At 31.6% G+C, this 22,442-nt stretch overlaps 2 pseudogenes; one reads left to right on the top strand and one right to left on the bottom strand.

Annotated features, from left to right (window-relative positions):
* The first annotated feature begins 1,528 nt into the window (after positions 1 to 1,528).
* On the top strand, positions 1,529 to 2,920 carry LOC149573155 (UDP-glucose 6-dehydrogenase 4-like; annotated as a pseudogene).
* A 1,905-nt stretch (positions 2,921 to 4,825) lies between these two features.
* Positions 4,826 to 6,197, bottom strand: LOC149573154 (putative pre-mRNA-splicing factor ATP-dependent RNA helicase DEAH5 pseudogene; annotated as a pseudogene).
* Positions 6,198 to 22,442: the final 16,245 nt, after the last annotated feature.

Below are 22,442 nucleotides of genomic sequence, written 5' to 3'. Positions count from 1 at the left end.
TCAATTAATCCTATTTAATTCATGAAGATATTAGCAATGATTGGTTCATATGTGAATAGGTACAAACAGTCCTTTTTCATTTTACATAAGTTATTAATGGCTCATTGACCTCCTCCACTTGTTTCTTTCATTCATAAATCTCAAGTATCAGATGTGCATACTATTTTATGCATGTGGAGTGCAATAGTTATAACTATTAGAAATAATAGTTTCTTAGAGCATATCTCTAGACACCTTAGTGTTTCCTAACCAGAAAGTCCCCAAGAGTTTGAGGCTACTAGTTTTCTAAGGAAATACACTTTCATTATATGAAGCTAAATCAGTGATATTGTGTTTTTTTTCTATTTTCCAAATTGCTAGACATTGCAATAAAACTTATATAGGTAAATTGTAACTTGAGAAAACAAAAAGTCATATGCTTCAAATTGTAGTGTTGGATGCCAAATAGAAATTTGGGTGGTTGTAAGTTACACAATCTGGAATAATGTGTAGTATCACTCTCTTTTTATCAATTATTTCTTGTTAGTAACTCTTTTAGTGCTTTGATTTTTATTACTCATGAAATCATTCATTATTCAATTTAAAGGTAACTAGGCCTAACTCTCTGATGGATGGAAGAAAAAATGTTCTTTTGGTTTCTCTCAGATGGAACTACATTTTAATGACTGGTGTGTCAACCATTATCCTTGGGGCAGATGTTACACATAATTATTTTGAATCCAACAATTCTAGAATACAATTTATGTATTTTCTTGTTCAAATTATAACTACTAGAATTTCAAAACTTCAATTTTCATGTTTAATTTGTAAGTTGTGGTGAACTAACATCGCATAGTTTATTTATTATTAAATTTAATTTAACACTAGTTTTAACTGCATTTAGTTTAGATCATGAATTAAAAAAGTAGATTCTTTTGTGGTACAATAAGAGTCAAGTAGATTCTTTTGTGGTACAATAAGAGTCACCCATATTACATGCCTCTTTTTGGCAGGAAGTTTTGTATGAGGAAGCATTGGTGAATGAGGATTCTGATATAGGAGGATCCAAAGGGATAAGGAGCCTATGATTATTAAGGTATGTTGTTAAAATCCAATATGTTCTTGGGTTGTTGATGGTTTTTGTTTTCATTCATGTGGTTGTAGACATCCTTCCTCCCTCCTCTTTTCTTCTCATTTTTTCCCTACTTCCAACTATCATTATAGTTGATCCTTTCTTTTAGTTTTTGTTATAATTTTACATCTTCTTCCCTTGTACGTCCTATTCTCTCATTTTTTTCTTTATTTTCTTTATGGTCTTACTATAATTCCCAAATATATTGAATTTGGATCTATGAATTGAATCATCAATGTGTGTTGTTTGATGATTCTACTACTCATTCAAATTGTAAGCTACATAAAATACCAATATTTTTATGGTTGTAATCACCTATTTGTTTGTTTTATGCTACATAAATTAATTATTATTCTAAACTCTATATTATGAAGTAGAAGAGAATTATTTTATTTTGCAATTATAGAGGAGTTAAAGATGGTGAAAATATGTTTCCTTGGAGCTGGATATGTAGGGGGGCCAACAATGATTGTCATTGCACTAAGATGCCCTCATATCTTAGTAGCCAAAATTGCTACCTAGAATAGTGACCAATTGCCCATTTATGAGGCTGGGCTTCATGAGGTTGTAAGAAGTTGCAGGGGAAAAAACCTCATTTTCAGTACTGATTTACAAAAGCATATCATTGAAGTAGACTTTGTATTCATTTTTGTCAATACCCTAATAAAAGTTGGATGTTTGGGGGTTGGAAAAGCCATAGATTTGAGCTATTGGGAAAGTGTTGCAATAATGATTGCAAATGTTTCAATCTCAGACAAAATTATGTTTGAAAAGGGTATTGTACCCATAAAAACAACATTGATAATTGAAAAGGTTCTCATGAATAACAAGAAGGGATTAAAATTTGAGGTTCTTTCAAATCAAGAGTGTTTTGCAAAAGAGAGTGTTGTTTTGGATATTTTCAATCCAAAACTTGTGGTCATTGGAGGAAAAAAGAGTCCTCAAGGGTAGAAAGTAGTTGAAGCTTTGAGAGTAGTGTACACAAATTGGGTTCCTCAGAAAAAGATCATTAGTACAAATTTTTGGTCTACAAAAATCTCCAAAATTGATGAAAATGCACTTTTGGCTTAGAGGATTTCATCAATGAATGTTATTTCTACTCTGTGTGGAGTAGCTGGGGGAGATGTTACAGAGGTTGCTAATTCCTATTAGGAGGGATTCAAGAATTGGGCCAATTTTTTTTAATGTCGATGTTGGCTTTGGTGGTTCAAATCTAAAGGAAATTTTGAACTTGGTTTACATGTGTGAATGCAATGGGATAATTAAGGTAGCAAACTACTAGAAATAGGTTATGAAGATAAATTATTTTCAAAAAAGATGTTTGATGAACAAGGTAATTTCCTCAAATTTAATACACTTTTGGGGAAGAAGATTGCCATTATTAGGTTTACATTCAACAGGGGCATAGCTGATAATTTGGTAATTGATGTATGCAAGAGTCTTGTTGAAGACCAAGAAATTATTAACATTTATGACCCACAAGTAATAGAGGAGTGAATTCAGAGATCCCTTTCTATGAACAAATTCATTTATGATCATTTAATGAGCCCTTCAACTATGAAACAAGTTCAAGTTGTTTGGGATGCCTATGAAGCTACAAGGGATTCTCATGGAGTGTGCATTCTAACGAGGAGAGATGAATTTAACTTCTAAAGTACTAGAAGATCTATTATAGTATGCAAAAACTACTTTTATTTTTGATGGGTGCAACTATGTGGACATACAAAGGCTTAGGGAGATTGATTTCATTATCAATTTCAATGTAAGGCTCTAGATCCATGGTTGAAAGATCTTACCCCAATGGGATAGAAGATTCATTTTATTTCTCTATTCATATTTGTATTGTGACTATTGCTTCTGATTATGGAGCCGAATGATCAATGAATTGCTATTTTTAACTTAAGAAGAAAAAATATAGTGATTCTAAGAAATTATTCATTATCAAATAGGAATTAAATGATTGTTTATTTTTTCTAATATAAATCTATACTTTTCAAGTATGTAGGTTAATTCAACCATCGAGTTAGATCCTAATATGATAGACATCCTTTTAGAGTTAGAAGAGGAGTATTATCAATCGGTAAGGTATTTTATTAGAATTAAAAAGCATTTAATACTTTTTATATCACACTATTATCATGAAGAAAAATTGTTGATTCCATTTACCACTTTGGTTTTTTGATGGCCATACATTTGATCTAATAATGGACAAAGAACGCTTTCTAAAAATAGAGTAAAATCAATGTTGCATGGGGACGGGGATAATAGAGATGGTTATGGGTATGGCTATCTTTCAAAGGCTAAATCCTTATTTGCAATTTTCTTAGACAATTGAAAGCAGCTAAATTAAGTTCATGTGCTATTTTGAGTTTATCTCTTAAGAAGTTTGAGAATGGGCCCCTTAAATATGTTTGTGTTAGAGCAGGTAAAACTCAACAAGATGGGGCCATACATCTACTAATGATGATGTAAAAAGTAAGCTTACAAAGATCTCATAGTTGGGATCTCTATTTTTCCTTTGGTATCTCTTCAATATCTATTTCAAAATTTGTTACGAACTTTTCCAACAAAAAAGTGTTTCACAACTAATAGAATTCTCTTTGTTCCAAATTGCTTTAGTACTATTCCCAACTACAGAATAATAGAGAAAGCATGTGAACTATCAAGAAAACTAGTTAGATAGTAAAATAATGTTATAATTTTCACCAGGGGATTGCATGTTAGAAATGAAGGAATGGGTAATATCTAAGATGACTTAGGGTGTTTGGGAGTTAGAGTTTAAAGAAGACAAGGGCTTGTATAATGAAGAATTCTAAATGTAAGTGTTGAAGTAATAGGAGTGTGGTATGTCATAGTAGAGTTAGGTAATGATGAAGGCTTAAGAAAATAGTGGCTTTGGAATGGGATAAGTGGAGATAGGGAATGGCCCTAAGTAGAGTTGCGAGAATAGGTGTAGTTGTGAACTATTAGGTGGAAGAGTGATATAAATCCTAGAGGAAGGAGTGAACAATATAACATGATTTTAGCAACCTAGTTTTTGTCATCAAATATTTTCTAACCTATGATGTAGTGATGATGTAGAGTGATAGTGATGAACTCACATGTCATATGCACAAGGACTGATTTTACAACTTCCTTGGAAGGGTGATCTGCATTGGTACAAACCATGGACATCTTTTTGATCAGATCATGAGTTACTATGGTGATTCTCCTAGGGGAATGGTAAGTTATTCTATTATTTATATTTCTATTATGTTGGGTGTATAGATTGTATGTTTAAGTATACTTTATTTTACTCTGCTATAAAATTGTTTTATGTTCATAAATAATGTTAATTATATTTTTCCAACATACTAATGTCCATTGTCTTAAAACAGGTGGAATCAACATTTAAATTTGCACTCATTTGTTGGAACCTAGATTTCCACAACTTCATCTTATCAATGAAAGAAAGAAACCCACTAATTATGGTCCAAACATACCCTTGGTTTAGAAGGGATTATCCATTGCATTTGGGAATTACTAAATCTGGTGAAGGTGAAGATGGGTGAATAAAATCTATAATTGGCATTGGAACACTTTTATAAGTTTCTTCTAATGATTCTATTCCTCATTTATGTGTCAAGATATCACAATTTTTGTTACACCTTATCATGACAAAACAATGACATACATTTTGCACAACACATATATACACAAAATAGTATATGAACTCTATTTTGGATCAACAATAGTGACCTCTCTCATGTACTCTTTGGTAGTCATTACAAGTCCATGATACATCACCTAGTCAGGCTACCTTTGGAAAAGAGCACTGCTAGAATGAATATAGACTAGTTGATTCTTAACGAAAGTCCTATATCCTTCCTAGTTGCATGGAAGAAATACCTTGCAATGATTGCCTTCCTAATCTTAGTAAAGTTCCTTCCAACACTCACAAAATTTAGCTTATATCTATCCATAGTGGTGAGTGACTACTTTCTCACATCTTGAGCCCTCCTTAAAGATAGAACCTCAACAAAGTTTTCAAAACACCAGGGCCTAAGAAGTTCTTAGCCTTCCAAGCCTTGTATGCTGCCAACAAAGTTAAATGGTCTCCTTCTAGCTGGAAAAACTTTTCTCCTTTTTGATCAACCTGAGCCTGCTTATCTCATGGCCTGTAGAAAATCTTTTCTCTCTAAAGCATAGCTATGATAGTTAGGATCTCATTAATGCAGGCTAGATGCACACTAGCGAGGAGCATTTTTAAGGCAAGAGAGTCTAATGGAAATTCCACCATCTTCCTTCCAAGCTTAGTTAAAAGACCTTCCTCATCCAAAGCCCCTAAGTTGTATAGTTTTTTCATTGCCAATATGAGAGTCTGAGGAGAGGGATCCATAAAATCAAAAGATAGGCGATCATTAATCCCCATGGCTTTAATAGTAAGACCAAGGTTAATCCTCTAAATTTCTAGCACAGTTGTAGGTAACATCTCATTACTATATGAACTTTTAATATACAACCTATAACACTTTCTAGGACCTATACAACTAGTACAACCAGATCATTGCTTGGCTAATGCTTGAGAAATTGGGGTGATGATGAGAGAGTCCAATCTAAGCTTAGGATTGTCTACATTTTTCTTAGAAAAACTAGGATCCACAACATAATAGATTTTATCTATTATAAGAGAAGCCTCAACAATATTGATAGCAACAACCACTTTCCTTTTACTTGGGGGAGCAGGATAAAAAAATCTTGATTGCATCTCACCGAGTAGGACACTATATACTGGAAATATGATTAGTTCAAGAACCTTCTTCCAAAGTCCTTTCATTAACTCATAAAGAATTCGACATGCAATATCAATTTCCTCTTGGCTAGGTAAGAAGACAAGGTGGTCACCTTTAGGTTTCTTCAAATAAATCTGCATAATTGTGATCAATGCAGCGTCTAGATAGTCACTCTCTGGTTGTTTGGTATATAATATCTCTATAGGAAAAGTCCTCCCAAGAATAGTGAATATATTGTAGTTAAAGAAATACCCTAAGAATTTTTTAGCATCCAAAGTTGTAGAGGTAACAATTAACCAAAGATCAGAGTTCATATACAATGGAAGAATGTAAATATTAAGATTAGTATGTCAAAGGATGAACAACACACCATGCCCAATTGGATTTATGTATTTCAAAAAAACTTCAACTCTAATAAAAGAATAACACAACATTCAAAATCTTACTCAACTCCCTTCCAAGAAACTTTTTTTTCCAAGAATAGTCAACACTCTTAAGGAAAAAAGGACTCCCATAAAGTGCAATGGCTAAATAGATACTCCTATAAAATGTAGAATTTTCTCTTAATATATCAAATAAGGTCCAAAGATAATATTGGAAGTTGCCTCAAAACTGTTATCACACTAAAAGAAGATATATGGATAAATAAGTTATTTTCAATGCAACTGCCCCAGCTTAAATTTCTAAAGTCATCTAGAATTGAGAATATATGATAAGTTTAAAATTAGCTAACATTTACTAAGACTAATGCAGCATCTAAGAAAATAAATTGACACTTTGAATATTCCAATGTTGACATGGCATAAAACCTAACTTAGAATGTGCAAAGATAGTCAAGCAACACAAGTAGACATCCAACCAACTTTGATACCATTAAATTAGAACCCACAGCTTTGATACATTATTTCAAAACATAAAATATAATCATAGAAAAGGTGCCAAAAACTAATAAGTTAGTGTAATCATGAAAAGCATGTAAACTCAATCTGAACTATTATTGTTGATGTGGGAGGCTAGGAAGTTTGTAGGTCCAGTCCAGCTAAGAAACTCATCACTCCTGCTAAGTATCATAGATTGTTTCCAAATGATAGCAATAGAAACATATAATTCAAACAACCTTTGTAACTCACCAATAATTGAAGAAATAGTGAGTTACATGTCTGCATTAGCTTATGAATCATAACCATCAAGCTCTAAAAATCCAAAAGCCATATTTGATGGACTAAAATCTGAAGTCAAACACAAAATCATATTTGTAGTCACCTTAAAACTTTATGTTCAGAGGATAGACTAATCTAGTATGTAAATTAAAGCGTAAGAAAGTCCATACAACTGAGAATCACATTATAGATCTAGAATAAAATCATTGTAGGTTCAAAATTTTCACTAAAGTTACCTCATTTCACCATATTTACGTCCAAATAACACCCAATATTAGGATTAAAGTCAGTGATATCAAACAACTTTAAAACTATATTGAATAATTGGCTTGCAAGCTTGACATTATGTTTCATCTACAAGTGTAGCTTATATTATGAATTCACACAACTTCAATATAATGTCCCCATTTTTAGGTTCTGTAGCAGTATAGTTTTTGAATTTTGGGGTTTGTATCAACTTGATTAGAGAGGTAATTTGATGTTTCTAGTGATCTTAGAGGGTTTAGAAGAGTCATATGACACTTTTAGAAGTTATTTTTGGCTTCTAGTTTAGGCTAAAATATTCATGTAGAGGGGCTCTATTTTTATTAATTCATGCACTTAGGTTCATTTATCATCTTTCATTATCAAGTTCACTCCTATGTAGTCAGATTTCAATTTTGATGTACTTCAATTATTGTTGCTAATTGGGTGTATTATTGAGCTATGTTTAATTGATTCCTCTAAGGTTGTCATTTTAATCAAATATATTTATTAGATAGCCCAATGTTATGGTTCATCAGAAATAGGATTGAAAATTTAAATGATGGGATGCTTACAAGTGACTTTAAGGAATTAAATCCACCTCTAAATTTCTATATATACTGGTCTGATTATGTATTCTAGCAACAATGATAGTATTTTCTTTGATAGATGGAATAAAGCCATGTAGCCCAAGTTTCTAATTAGAGAAGTGCTCAAAAGTGTATAACTCCAAAATATGAGATGAGAACTAGTGATATTTTGAACTATGCCATTTCAGATTATTATCCTTATCAAAGTTTGACAAGCCTTTTTGAAAAATAATGAATATGATGGCTGAGCTAAGTTATACATTCATTTTAATGCTTATTAGAAATTTGATAGAGTTCTCAAACCTCCATGGGTTCCTAGAAAAGGTTATCAAAACCTTGTTAGAGACCAACAATGATTTATTAGCCTTAATTATTTTCATATCTCCTAAAGAAAATGGTATAGTTTTGGAAACAATTATAGACTACATTGTTGTGCTATATGTAACGGAACTAGGGAGGGACAATATGATTCCAAAAGAAACATCAAGCTTCTCTTATAGACAATTCTCATTACCATTACTTTTAGAAATCTCTCTTCTTAATTTGGCAAGTTCGATTATCATTTTTAATCTAATGTTTTGCGATGTTGCCACAAAGTAAGTTGATATTATTTTGGTATAAATTTCTTTGTAGATAAAATAATGGAGCTTACTGAAGATTTGCACAATGTTAGAGTGCATGATAAATGGTTAACACTTTAGATCCACTTCAATTTGAATGGTTGCAAGTTAGTTATGTGTACTTTGTTGTTGACCCTTTTTACTACTTCATCATAGGATTTCATTTGACTTTGGCATCAGAAGTATGGTAATTATTTTAGTTTCAACAACTTTTTCCTTTCTAGAGTCTTCTAATTTTGGTTTGTTTACTATTCATGTTTCTTTCTTAGCTAGGAAAAGAAGATTTCATCAAATAGTACAAACGTATTTCCTTTCAATATGGATTTCAAATACTAAATGATGATTTATTAATTTTGGAGGATATGGACCTTGAACTTTAGAATTTAATTCAAGGACCTATTTGTAAAGGTAATTCTTGAAAACATCATTTCATTTCTTTTATTTCATGTTTTTATGTCATACATTTGGATTCCATAATTGCATGCTTTATGTATTAGAAATATAGATGTCTTGCTCTAGTTTATTATATAAGGCTTAAAAAATTATTGTGTTACTAAATTTGAAGATCCTAAAAAAGAACGACTTTGGATGTTGTTGCAAAGCATATAAGGGTTATAAAAGGTAATTTTGCAATTTTTACTCCAATGGTTGGCTATTGGGCAGGTAATTCAACCATGTCATCAAAAAGATATTATGAGGCAATTGATATTTATACATTGGCAATATCTTTGTCTAGAGATAATGGTGTATATTATTGTAATTGGTATGCATATTCCTTTCAAAAGGGGCTTTATATTTCTTTTTATTTTGAATTGGCATCATAATGTTTCCTATATTTGCATTTTATAGGTAAAGTTTTTTTTTTTAAGAGGTTGATTTTTTAATTTTTTTGTATATGATGATATTATTTGATTGAAATGATTCTAATTTTCATCATAATTTAATTTTCTACATGCTAGTAGTCTAGATGATACTACACTACCAACTTTTTGTGAGTGTGGATCTATCAATAATATAGTTCATAACTTCAAGTCTTCATATATCATGTTTAACCTTTGGTGACTGCTATAAAGACAAAGCAATGTAAATCTTCATTTTCTCTTATTAAATTTTATTGGCACCAGTTAATCCTAGATTTGTTTCTCTTTAAATCTCATGTAGTTTTAAATTCCTATTTCATCAACCCTGTGTATGTTGTGTAACATAAATGTGCTATTAAAAATAAAATTTAGACATCCAATACATGTTCAAGAGTGCCATATTTAAAACTCACCCACACCAAGATTATATGTTGGCATTGATGTCAAAGGTTGATGAGCAATGTCTTCTAGAGGATTATTCTAAATATTAAAGAATTTGTTTGAGATTCTTATGATGATTGTGTGTCTACTTCAGTAGCTTTTCCTCTTGCTTGCCAAGTTAGAAGTTATGCCTTGTTAATATTTTCCAAAAGGTGTGAATACATATGAACCTTTGATGATCAAGGTCATATAAATTCTAGAGGATAATTCTAAATAATAAAAGAATTCTCTTGAGGATAATTTTGAATAATTTTGAATGTTTCAAAAATAGTTTAGCAACATATTTTTAATTTTAATTTTTTCATGGAACTGTTTCACTTTGAAAATCATCTATGTTCTTTAAGTAGCACCTACACCCTGTATTAGGCCACTAAATTAGACCTACAAATATTAATATTTAAATCATATATAAATTAACCCTAGCAATTAGTGTTTGATTAAATTGTCTTCACTTGCAATTGGGTTATTGAGGATAAGGAAAGCCTCTTGGATTGGATTGAGCTTGGAGTCATCAAAGCAATGAAACTCATTGATAGTAACCCTCTAAAAATTTTCTAATGTAGACATGAGATTAATAACGTATTTCTTTGATGCTTACAATCCAGATGATACTACACCACCAACTTTTTTGTGAGTTTGGATCTATCTATAATATAGTTCATAACTTCAAGTCTTCATATGTCATGTTTAACCTTTGGTGACTACTATAAAGACAAACCAACATAACTCTTCATTTTCTCTTATTAAATTTTATTGGCACCAATTAATCCTAGATTTGTTTCTCTTTAAATCTCATGTACTTTAAAATTCCTATTTCATCAACCCTATGTATGTTGTGTAACATAAATGTGCTATTATAAATAGAATTTAGACATTCGATACATTTTCAACAGTGCCATCTTTGAACCTTTCCCACACTAAGATTATATGTTGGCATTGATGTCAAAGGTTGATGAACAATTGTCTTCTAGAGGATTATTCTAAATATTAAAGAGTTTTTTTGAGATTCTTATGATGGTTGTGTGTCTACTTTAGCAGCTTGTCCTCTTCCTTGCCAAGTTAGAAGTTATGCCTTGTCAATATTTTCCAAAAGGTGTGAATACATATGAACCTTTGATGGTCAAGGTCATATAAATTCTAGAGGATAATTCTAAGTAATAATAAAAATTTCTTGAGGATAATTTTGAATAATTCTAAATGTTTGAAAAATAATTTAGCAACATATTTTTATTTTTAAATTTTTCATGGAACTACTTCACTCTAGAAATCTTCTATGTTCTTTAAATAGCACCTGCACCCTGTATTAGGCAACTAAATTAGACCTACAAATATTAATATTTAAATCATATATAAATTAACCCTGGTAGTTATTATTTGGTTAAATTTTTTTCACTTGCAATTGGGTTATTGAGGATAAGGAAAGCATCTTGGATTGGACTGAGCTTGGAGTCATCAAAGAAATGAAACTCATTGACAATAACCCTCTCAAAAAAAATTGATGTAGACATGAGATTAATAATATATCTCTTTGATGCTTACAATTCAGATACTTCCAAGTAGATTTTTCTCATTCCAGTTGTGACATTCCTACAACATACAAAATGTTAGTGCTAAATTGTTTTGGTTATTTGAAGTCAAACATTGGATGTAGTTATATTTTGTAGAGAAGAGTAAATGAAGTTGAAAATACAAGGCCATTTTTCTTGTTCCCAACCACATAGAAGTGAAAAAGAATCAATTGTAAAGAGACTTGTTGTAGTCTTATAGATAGAATTCATTTCATTAACTGAGCTAGGATTTACTAGTGACTTCAACAGTGCTTCATGCTACCAAGACTACATAGAAGTTGCAGTGAACACAGTTATGTTTCAATATTATTTCTACCATCAGTGTGGAAGGAGAGCCCATTAGTTTCATTATTTCTACTAGGAATGCAACAACTATTACCTGATGCTAATATAGAACATATCATGGAAGGAGATGCACATTAGCAATGCAATCCTGCAAATGATACTAACTAGGTGTGTTACAAGCATAGTGGATATTTGATATTCTTGATGGTTGATCTTATTGATTTAGTTATGAATTCTTCAGATATTTTAGAATGATGAAAGTTACTTTCAGAGTCATTACCTTGCAGATAAATTAATGATAGTCCTAGAAAAATGGATTTAAACTAAGAAGAAATATGATTCCTAAAGTGGTAATTTTATATGTTATTATAGCTTGTTCTCTTCGAAGAAATAAAATAAATTGATTTTTTTTTAATAAATCATAAATTATTTTGATATCTATTGTAGTTACAAAGCTTCATGTTTTTGATAAAGTAAAAGTACAAATTAAAATTGTGATAAGATAGGGATTTTATTTATTTCCATCTCTTTTTTCTTTTCCTTGTCCTCAGTTATCCATATGATATACATCTAAATGTGCACTTGAAAAGGGCTATATAACATATTCTATCTTGGATTAGACCCTTATATGATTTGGTGTTGTCTAACAAAGCTCAATTTTATTAGAATCTGCAGTTGTGTGATTCCCACATGCAAGATCTCGACCTCTATGATGGCAATGATAATGGTGATGGTTTTAATATGTCAAGTGTTGATCTCACATTTGAAAACTATGAAGATGTATTTGGTAGTTCACATGATTAGTTTGATACACTATTTGAGGACACAATTAGTGTAGCTTGCTCCAACATGGAGAGGGATATTTCTCTTATTGAGTTGAGTGGTCATATTAACAATACTGTCGAGGTTTTTTTGCTAAGAATGTACCTTTGGCTAGCACTTTTTTTGCAATTACATCTGATGTGTTCTCCCTTTTGAAATTTACATACATAGGCTAAGTTTTTATTCTGTGATCACGAATATGGAGACCACATTGTTTGGCCAAATATGTGAAGGAGACTTTCTTGTAACCTATTAATGTTCATTTGATAAATGAGTTACCACTACTAGTGTCTAGCACTCACAAGAAATCATAGTGACTACTTTGCTCCCCTCCTATTTATTGATTCTTCCTCTTCAAGTGACCATGTGCTTGAGATTTTTAGAACACTTAATAGTGAGTTTTTCTAGGATACTAACTGTGTTGGACTTTCTCTCTTCAACATCTAATACCTTCTTATGCACCAGTCTCTCAGGGTACTCAGAAGCACTCACATTATCTTCAATAGAAACGTCAGTTGTGTCATTCTTGGACTCCTTGATAACATCATTTACCCATAATTCATCACATGTTACACCCCTTTGAGTTACTACTTATTTCAGGCTCTCATAAGAATTCATAGTTAGTTTAGTATTAGCTTTCAAAAACTCTTCCTTCTTGTGCTCACCCTTATAGCCCTTCTGAATAACCACTTGTTTGCTAGATTTAGAAACATTGACAGTGACTTCAATAGGAACATCAGTTCCAATTTTTTTGATCTCTTGAGAACCTTTAGTAACAACTGATTCTTTCTTCTGCCCACCATGTCATCCTCTTCAATTAACAGTAGGTACATTGAAAACATCTTCAAAGCTAGCATTGATTGCCCTCTCCTCATTGTGACTGCTCTTATGTCCCCTTCAAGTGACAATTTGTTTTACGCATTGCAAAGAAGTTGACGTGGGTTCATTTGAGACACAAAAGGCAATAATTTATCCTCTTCATTTCTAATTTTCAAATCTTCCTTATGCTCACCCTTATGACCCATGTGAGTGACCACTCCTTTGGGAGATTCAAAAACATTCACAATGGCTTCAACAGGAACATCAGTTATAGTGATCTTGGCCTCCTCAATATTATTAGTTACAAATAGCTCTGCATTCTTACCACCCTTTCATCATCTTTGATTAAAAGTAGGTTCATCTAGAACATTAATCACATCAATCTTATATTATTTAGAGCTAACATTCATCAACTTCTCCTCCTTGAGGATGAATTTTTGTCCCCTTCAAGACATGACTTGTTTTAGGCACTCCACAGAAGTTGAAGTGGGTTCAACTAAGACACAGACTACATTAACCTTATCCTCCTCACTGCTAGTTTTTAATACCTCCTTCTGCTCACCTTTATAGCCATTGCGAGTGATCACTCCTTTGGGAGATTCAGAAGCATGCACAATGGATTAAATGGGAACATCAGGTACAATGTTCTTGGCCACCACAACTCTAAGGTCCCAACCAAGTAAGGACTAGAAGGATCATTAATTTGTCTACAATATAATTTGATTAGAAGTAAATATTAATTCTTTCATTAGAGAACATTATATGGCTTATGCAATAACATGATTAGGGAGGATCCTTATGTGACTTGCTATAATTAGTATTGTTTAAATAAGATTGACTTATCATTTGTAACCATATGAATATTAGGTGCAAATCTATATGTGATACATTGTATAGTAGAATCTTGCTTATTTAATCAATGTGCAAAGTTAGACTCAACTTATGATAAACTATAGATTTTTTTCATAAAATTGACATTGATTACAAATAGAAATGGTTGGACCTCTTTACATATGATATGATAGTTTAGATAGTTTATGAGACTAGTAGCATTAGAACTAATTCACACTATGATGGGTTGTCTAATTTATGTTAACATCTTGATTAGCTAATGTGAGTTACCTTATGGATAAATACCTTATATTGTTCATCTTATCTCATCATGATAATTAGATAGTTTTAATAATTGAAATTATGGCCAATTGAATTGAATAGATATTGTGTTGTAGTGAATACATTCTACATAAGGTGACTGTGAAAATGGAAATCAAGTTTGGGTTATTTGATTTTTGTTTTGAAGTAAATTATGTATCATTTAATTCTAAATAAAGAAGTACAAAAATGAATAGAATATAGATAACACAATCAATACCAATGATACTTGTTATATCATTCTAAGAGATGTTATGATTTGAATCCTATAATTAGTGAGAGTAAATACTCATGCTTGATGAATTTGATTAATGTATGTGTAAGGTGTAAGGTGTTTTGATACATATGCTATGAATTATTAATGTGGTTATTATTCTTGAAAAATTTGTAATTGGACCAGTTAAAGTAGAAAGAATGATACTTATTTGTAAATGAATTTCATATGCAAATGATTTTGAAGAAATTATGTTGGAATATGATATTGATCTAATGGGTTGATTTATGGTTAATTCAAGTATATGTATTAATCTTTATTTATATTTATATGTTTGAGTTATTGATGCTAAATTTGAATTTGTGTAGCAGATGATTATGAAGGCCTAATTGGATGATTATGAAGACCTTCAAGAAAACTATGCAAACTCTTGTACAACAATCAAAGTCGACCTCAATGCAAACTTTTTGTAAAATCGGATATGAACTAAAGTTGGACTTTAGAGGGGTTAAAATGGATCCTAAAGTGCATTATGGGTTAAAATAACCTAACCCACTTATACTACCTAAGGTTGGGGGTTAGTTGAGGGTCAAATCATGGTTAAAACTTACATTATGACACCTCAAAAGGGCCCCACTTCAAATGCAACAAAAATGAATAGTGGGAAACAATGGGTTATGACACATTGATAAGAGAGCCATGTGCCTTCATTAAAAGGGAGGAAGACTTTGGAGGATGAACCATTCACCATTGTTGGAGATGAAAAGGGGAAGTTATATACAAAATAAGGGGAGGGAGAAGGGGAGAGATGATGGTAGAACCAGTATGATGAGAAGAAGATCAAGGGGAACTTGAGAGAGAGATGAGTCTTTCTATCCCTTTTCTTTTGTAGTATTTCTCTTTGAGTTGGATTCATGTAAGTCTGAAATGTGTAAAAAGTGTAGTTTAAAACATTGTTATTGTATTAGGAACTCAGTCATATGATAACATCTATTATCCTTAGATGCAGTGAGTTCTTTCTTGGGGGTATGGCTAGGGCACAAGAGGCCTCATGATGCCATTAATTGCTAGGGTGGAAAATGAGCATTGTTTGAGTATTTGTAGTTTTCTTTATTGTATCTTGCAAAGAAATGTAAATAAAAATTATAAAAGCTAAGTCTTGTTATTTTTTTTAAGCTTGTGTATATGACTCTATGCAAAAGGGAAGTTTTTGATCTTACATTTGTGATGTATAAAAGGTTTCCCATTTGAATATATGGAAACAAGAGGAGAAAAAAAGGTAGTTCTGTATCTAATTAAGATTTGAATTTGAAAGACTTTAAAATAGAAATCTAAATCTAATTCTCTTTTGAGTTGAAATAAATTAATTAATCAATTTTTTTTTCCCTTATAGGGCAAATATGAAATTCGTAGTAGAAACTAGTTATCTAAATCATGCATTCCTTTAAAAAGAATCTATTTTTTATTCTAGGTAAGAAAATATGGGCACGAAAACAACACTGGTGGCTATCACTAGCTCTCCCTTCCTCCTGCCCTTCCATCCTCTTTGATTAATAGTAGATTCATCTGAAATATTTACCACACCAATCTTGTCTTCTTCAAAGCTAGCATTTGTCTGTGTCTCCTCCTTGTGGCTTGACTATTGTCCCCTTTGAGTCAAAATTTGTCTTAGGGACTTTAAAGAACTTTTAGTAGGCTTAGCTATGACAAAAGTTGCATCTACCTTATTCTCTTCACTACTAATTTGCAACATCTCCTTCTTGTGCTTAGGCTTACAACCCTTTCGAGTGATCACTTGTTTGGGAGACCCAAAATCATTCATGATGGCTTCAACAGGAACACCAGTTACTATGTTCTTGGCCTCCTCAATACTATTTGTTACAATTAACCTTTCCTTCTTTCTACCCTTTTGTTCTCTTTGTTTCACTACTAGTTCATCTAAAACATGAACAATATCAATCTTGCTTTCTTCAAAACTAGTAGTCACCTCCTTCTCCTCCTTTTTTCCTTAAGTTTCACAACTTTTTTTGAGCACATGGAGGAATTTGAAGTAGGTTCAACTAAAATACAAACTGTATTAACCTTAACCTCCTCACTACTTGTTTTCAACACCTCCTTTTTGTGACAAAAGTGTACTATCAATAAATATATGGGGTAGGTAAGTTGGAATGTTCTATGGTATTGGTAATCTTTATAAAGTTTTTCACAAGTACTAAATGCATTTTTCAATGAGCAATGTGGATAATTGAAATTTTAAAATATTAGGCATGGTAGTTTAGTGCTGATGCTCACAAAATCCTTTATTTTTTGATAGATAGATCTCTGTTGAATTTGGTCCTATTGATGACATATATATCATGAAAGATGAATAGAAACAAAACAAAGGTGGGGAAATTTTACTATTTTTAATAGTTTGATTCATAAAAGTGTTTCAAGGTTGATATTGGCTTTGTTAACTATTAAATTATAGGTGTAGGATGTGCATTTGTTAAATATCCATCTAGAGAAATGGATGTGGCAACTATTAAAAAATTACATGGAGCTTTCACAATGAAGGTAAACATTGTGTTTTCAATTGCTAATATTTCCTTCAATGGGTGCTTATTTTTGATATAGTTCTCAAATATAAACTACATTTTAGCCTTATGCAAATGTATTATTTGAGGGATGCAATCAACCTTTGACTGTACAGTTTGTAGAGCCTAAAAGATCCAAAGTTGGAGATGTAAGGTTCAGACTTCTATTTATCTTGTCACCTAAAACATGTTACATCAACATGTATCTTGAAATACTAGTGTATTCCCAATTTATTTTAGGTGTTAAATTTTATGTTATATTATCTATAAATGGCCCTATGTTTGGAGGACTAGGCTTTATTGTTGAACAAAAAAGGTCATTTGGATCCGGGTAAGCCATTAGTAATTTAATGTGTTTGAGTTGGAAGCTTTAAATAACGTATTTAGTAGAATCATTTGTGTTGCTCATGTAGGCCTACTATGAGTGGTTGAGACCACATAGGAGGATTGGGTGCACCTAGAAACTAGTGGCCTATGGCTACAGGAAATATGAGAATACCATCCCCACAAGTTGGATAACAACCATATGGTAGGCCATCAACTCCCAGTAGAAGATCATGACTTGTAGGAGGAAATTCACCATTGGTAAGGCCATTCAAGTATCACTTTTTAGATTATATTATTTATATATGTTATAAATATTTGGGAGTTTCCACTAATCATTTTAAAGAGAGTTTTATCATTGGTTAATATAGAAAAATTCTAATTTCCTTGATGGAAGCTACAAAAGAGTAGATAGATCCATGTAGAAGACTTGAGAATCTTGGAATGCAAGCTACCAAGCTCGAGAAAGGAGTGGTAAGCTTGCAACTATCTTCTTTGTACATGTATGGTGTTAATGTTTTTCTAAATCATCATTTTACTTTTAAATTTAGTATTGATATTTTAGAAGCTATTCTTTTCATAGGCTCCTTCTGAGGAGAAGCATCACTACTAGTTTGATTTCCAAAGGAGAACCAACCAACTTCCCATTCAGAAGGAGGTGTGTCACTTTATTCTTGCAGGCTTTCTTTTTGTAGAATCTTTATACTTCCCTTCCTGTTTTTTTGATATTCTCCATTTCAAATTATATCAATTTTTATTTTTCCACAATGGAAATGTTGTTTAATTATTTCTTTTTTTACTTCTACTCAGTCAATGTCTTGACTGAAGGAATTCAATTTTGTGTTGTTTGAACTTCTTAATTAATTCATTAAATTTTATCATTCTTATTTGTAGTCATTTAAAATATTAACACTTGATCTAGGAGCCTCAAATTGTAAAAGTGAGTTGGTCTTGATGTCAATACATTTTTAAGAAAATTACATTATGTTTTTGTATCTCTTTCTACAGATGATTTTCATGCTTATCATTAATTGAATTCCTTTTACATGTACAGGTTGATGAGGTAGATTACAGGGGTGTTTTACATCAAGATGGGTCAGTTCTAATGTTTGTCCATCTTGATCATTTGAAGGTGAATTTTGGATATAATTTTTTTTTCTATTCACTAATAGTTGCTATAATGTCTCTTTGGTCCCAAATAGTTGCTAAGGTGTAAGATTTCATTTAATTATTCTTAAATTCCTTGTACATGCAATGTGAATTTCTTATCTTTGACTCTTTGTTATATAACCTTTTTGGGTGCTATATTGAGAATGAAATGAAACAAATAATAATTTTTTATATATTTTTTAAAGGATGCCATCTCAATGGAAGAGCACCTTCTTTACAAGTAGGAGGATGGTGGTTTGATTCCATCGTGCCGTATTATGACCAAGTACACTACCAAATATGTGACTAAATATACTATTGAATATGCTACTAAATATATGACCAAATATACTATTAAATATGCTACTAAATACACTATCAAATATGTACCAAATATGTGACTAAATATGCTATTGAATATGCTACTAAATATGTGACCAAATATACTATTAAATATGCTACTAAATACACTACCAAATGTGTGAGTAGATATAATAAATATGTGATTAAATATGCTACTAAATATACCACTATATATGTGAGTAAATCCACTATCAAATATATGACTAAATATGTGATTAAATCGATGATCAAAAGTAGTGATCAAATAAGTGAGTAAAATCATTTAGTAGTATATTTGGTAGCATTATAAATGACTAGATATTAACTACTATTAGTCACGTGACTAATTTTAGTCACATATATACAAATTTTAGTAGTTTTTTAGTCACATATTGGTATTTTTGTACTAGTGTTTATTATATATTATAAATATAGTATTCTTTCCATTATAATGTTATATTTTAAGTTGTGGATCCATATCACAACCATACTTGATCATATATAGGACACAACCAATGAGATTTGAGCATTGTTGAGGACATAGAGAGGACTCATCACAGTCACAAAAGGTTGACGAGAGAGGTATTTATAATGAAAGTTTAAGACTATAAATCTTCATTAAGAAATGGATCATTATGAGTAATTCAATAATAGATACATAGAATCATATAAATTTAGTAGTCCAACTTTGAGTTTTCCTCTTTGGTTTGTTTAGGAGGCATTTGATCCACCTAGTTTAGTGAAGATGTTGCATTTTGATGATCCACCAACAACATAGGCTAATATAGTTGTCATAGGATGCATAATGAGAGATTTTTATATGACATATGCCACATTTTGATGGCATGATCAGCCACATTTTATATATGGATCTATGTGTTTTAATATATATATTTGTGTAATTTGTCAGTGGATACATGTATTTTGATATATATTTGTATAATTCATCTATGGATACATGTATTTTGATATAGATTTTTGTCATTTATATACAAAAGGATATACATTTTAATTTAGTATAGTATTGTTTAATTTATCATTGATCGTGTGTATTGTTCATGTTTATGGAATATCTTTCATTTTGATTATGTTTTTTATATTTGATTCTAATGTACTAATTTGTGAAGAGTTCATTTTATCAGCTTTATTATAAAATTTTAATGCAATGTTTAATTTGAAATGATGTCTGTGGTCCCTTAAGATGTCTATAGTTATCCAAATTCATGGCCAATTTGGTCTTAGCAACCCATCTTTTGTCTTAGGAGATGCTTATGTATGTAGTGGTTGCAAATGTTATAGGGTGTTTGTTGTAAAAATAGGGTTTTCTATAGGGTTCACCTATCCATCTAGAGTTAATAAAACTAATGATTCGATGCCATGATCATCAGTTTGAAAGTAGGGCAATGATGCACCAATGAAGTGACATACAATGCAAGTTTTGGCATCAGGCAAGATCATTGTGCCAAATCCAAATGGAATGTGATCTCTCTAAAATGAGAGGTTATTGTAGAGCTCAAAATAACCATATTGTAGCCTTCTACATTTCACTGATAGCCCTCACAAGCTTCAAGTTACAACCCTCAAAAGATTGATCTCCAAACCTACTTAGAGCATCTTAGAGACTCCTTGGTATAGCATGGTTACAAACATTGTAGGCTTTCCATGGTCAGAACAAGGGTGTCACTAGGGTTAAGCCACACATCTAGAGCTAATGGTGTTGATGATTTGATACCATGATGAGTGATTTTAATGTAACAATGTGATGCACTAATAAACTGAGAGAAACTAGAAGTTTTGGTGTCGAGTGAGACCATTGTGCCAAATCAAAATAGAATGTGATCTCTCCAAAATGAGAGAGGTTATTATAGAGCTCAAAATCACCATCCTAAAGTATTCAACATTTCACTGATAGCCCCCATGAGCTAGAGTGCCAAAATTGTGTAATTTCTTTCTTCACATCATCGGTTAGCTTCTTATCAAAACATGGAAGTCTCCCACCAAAAGTTCATGTCTCATTTTGAAGAGGATCATCAATTCTCTCTTGTCTAGAAAGTTCTCTTCTCAAATTAGTATGATTTAGATTCAATTCAATACAATTTTTTCTCATATATCTACCCTTTATCAAATGATGACTTACCAAAGAGGTTGTAATAACCCTAGGAGAAGCTCTCTTATCTTTCTCCCTATTATTTTTCCCAATGCAATTGAGAGCACTAAAAATATTCTTCACAATAATGAGATTTCTTTCCATTTTCTTATAGACATGAATCTTTAATTTAGAAAGCATAGGTATCATCTTTTGCATCTTTAATAAGTTCATAAAAAGTTGACATTGCTCCACTACTGTCTTGTTGCTGAAAAGTATCTTATATAGTCTTGAAGCCCATAATTGAATGATTCTTTGTGATTTTTTTCGTCTAAATTACTAATAATCATTTTATCAATTTCAATTAACCATTTTTGTGTTCTAGGACCTTAATTTTGGTTATAATTAGGAAATATGTAACGTTCCTCTCCATTTTCATTTTTGACATGGTCAATCCTGGCATTCATATTATGAACTGGTAAATTTTCATCCTCCAAATTTTCAATTCTAGCATTGTCATTATCAATTGTTACATTTTCATTCCCCAAGTAAACATTTTTATTTCTTGACTCTATAATTTCACCTGTTGGCCTGAAATTCTATATAATAGGTTTCATCTTGCCCATATAAAATTTTAGGTTTTGATCCTTTAGATGGTGATTAGGTTTCCAACTAAGTGTGTGTTTTATTGGGCTAGTCCTTTCTTCCTTTTAAAATTTTCCTTAGCACGAGATTTTTAAAAAAAAGGGGGAGGGAAGGAAGATTAAGCAAATGATTTTATTCACCTATGTTACCACACCATCGAATTTCTTTTAAATCTACGGTTGTCGCTAGCTCTCCATGAGGAGATGTGAGAAAATTAAGCATAGTGAGTTGGTGACGTTATGACACATGTACGTGGTCATTGGGAGTAATAAATATGGTATCCAAATTACTCTGACAAGTTGCTAAGTCGCTATCAGAATATACAAGCAAGTTTCCAGTAGCAACATAGCGAGGACTAAATCAGTGCTAAAGGCAGTTGTTTTTTATAACCAGAAATGATTTGGAAATGCTCGAAAAATTTCTTTGCAGACTGTGCTACTTTTTTCGGCACCTATTTTCTGGTGGGTCGTTACATCGCTAGCCGAATATTGTTATGTTTTGCCGGTAGTGACATAACGACTGACCCAACAGTCAAAAAACATGGCAGAACCTAAGATAAAGTATTATTAAAATATATTTGTGCATGCCAACGTGTTCCACCAGCTCAGCAATAGATGTACCATGGACCCACTTCCTAGAAATATAATACTAGGTTTTTTGACC

This window comes from Cupressus sempervirens, chromosome 2 (assembly GCF_028749045.1).
Source record: "Cupressus sempervirens isolate cs-2001-9-10 chromosome 2, ASM2874904v1, whole genome shotgun sequence".
In the NCBI taxonomy this organism is placed as follows: domain Eukaryota; kingdom Viridiplantae; phylum Streptophyta; class Pinopsida; order Cupressales; family Cupressaceae; genus Cupressus; species Cupressus sempervirens.
Note: the sequence above shows the minus strand (reverse complement) of the source record. Positions and strands in the feature narration are given on the sequence as shown.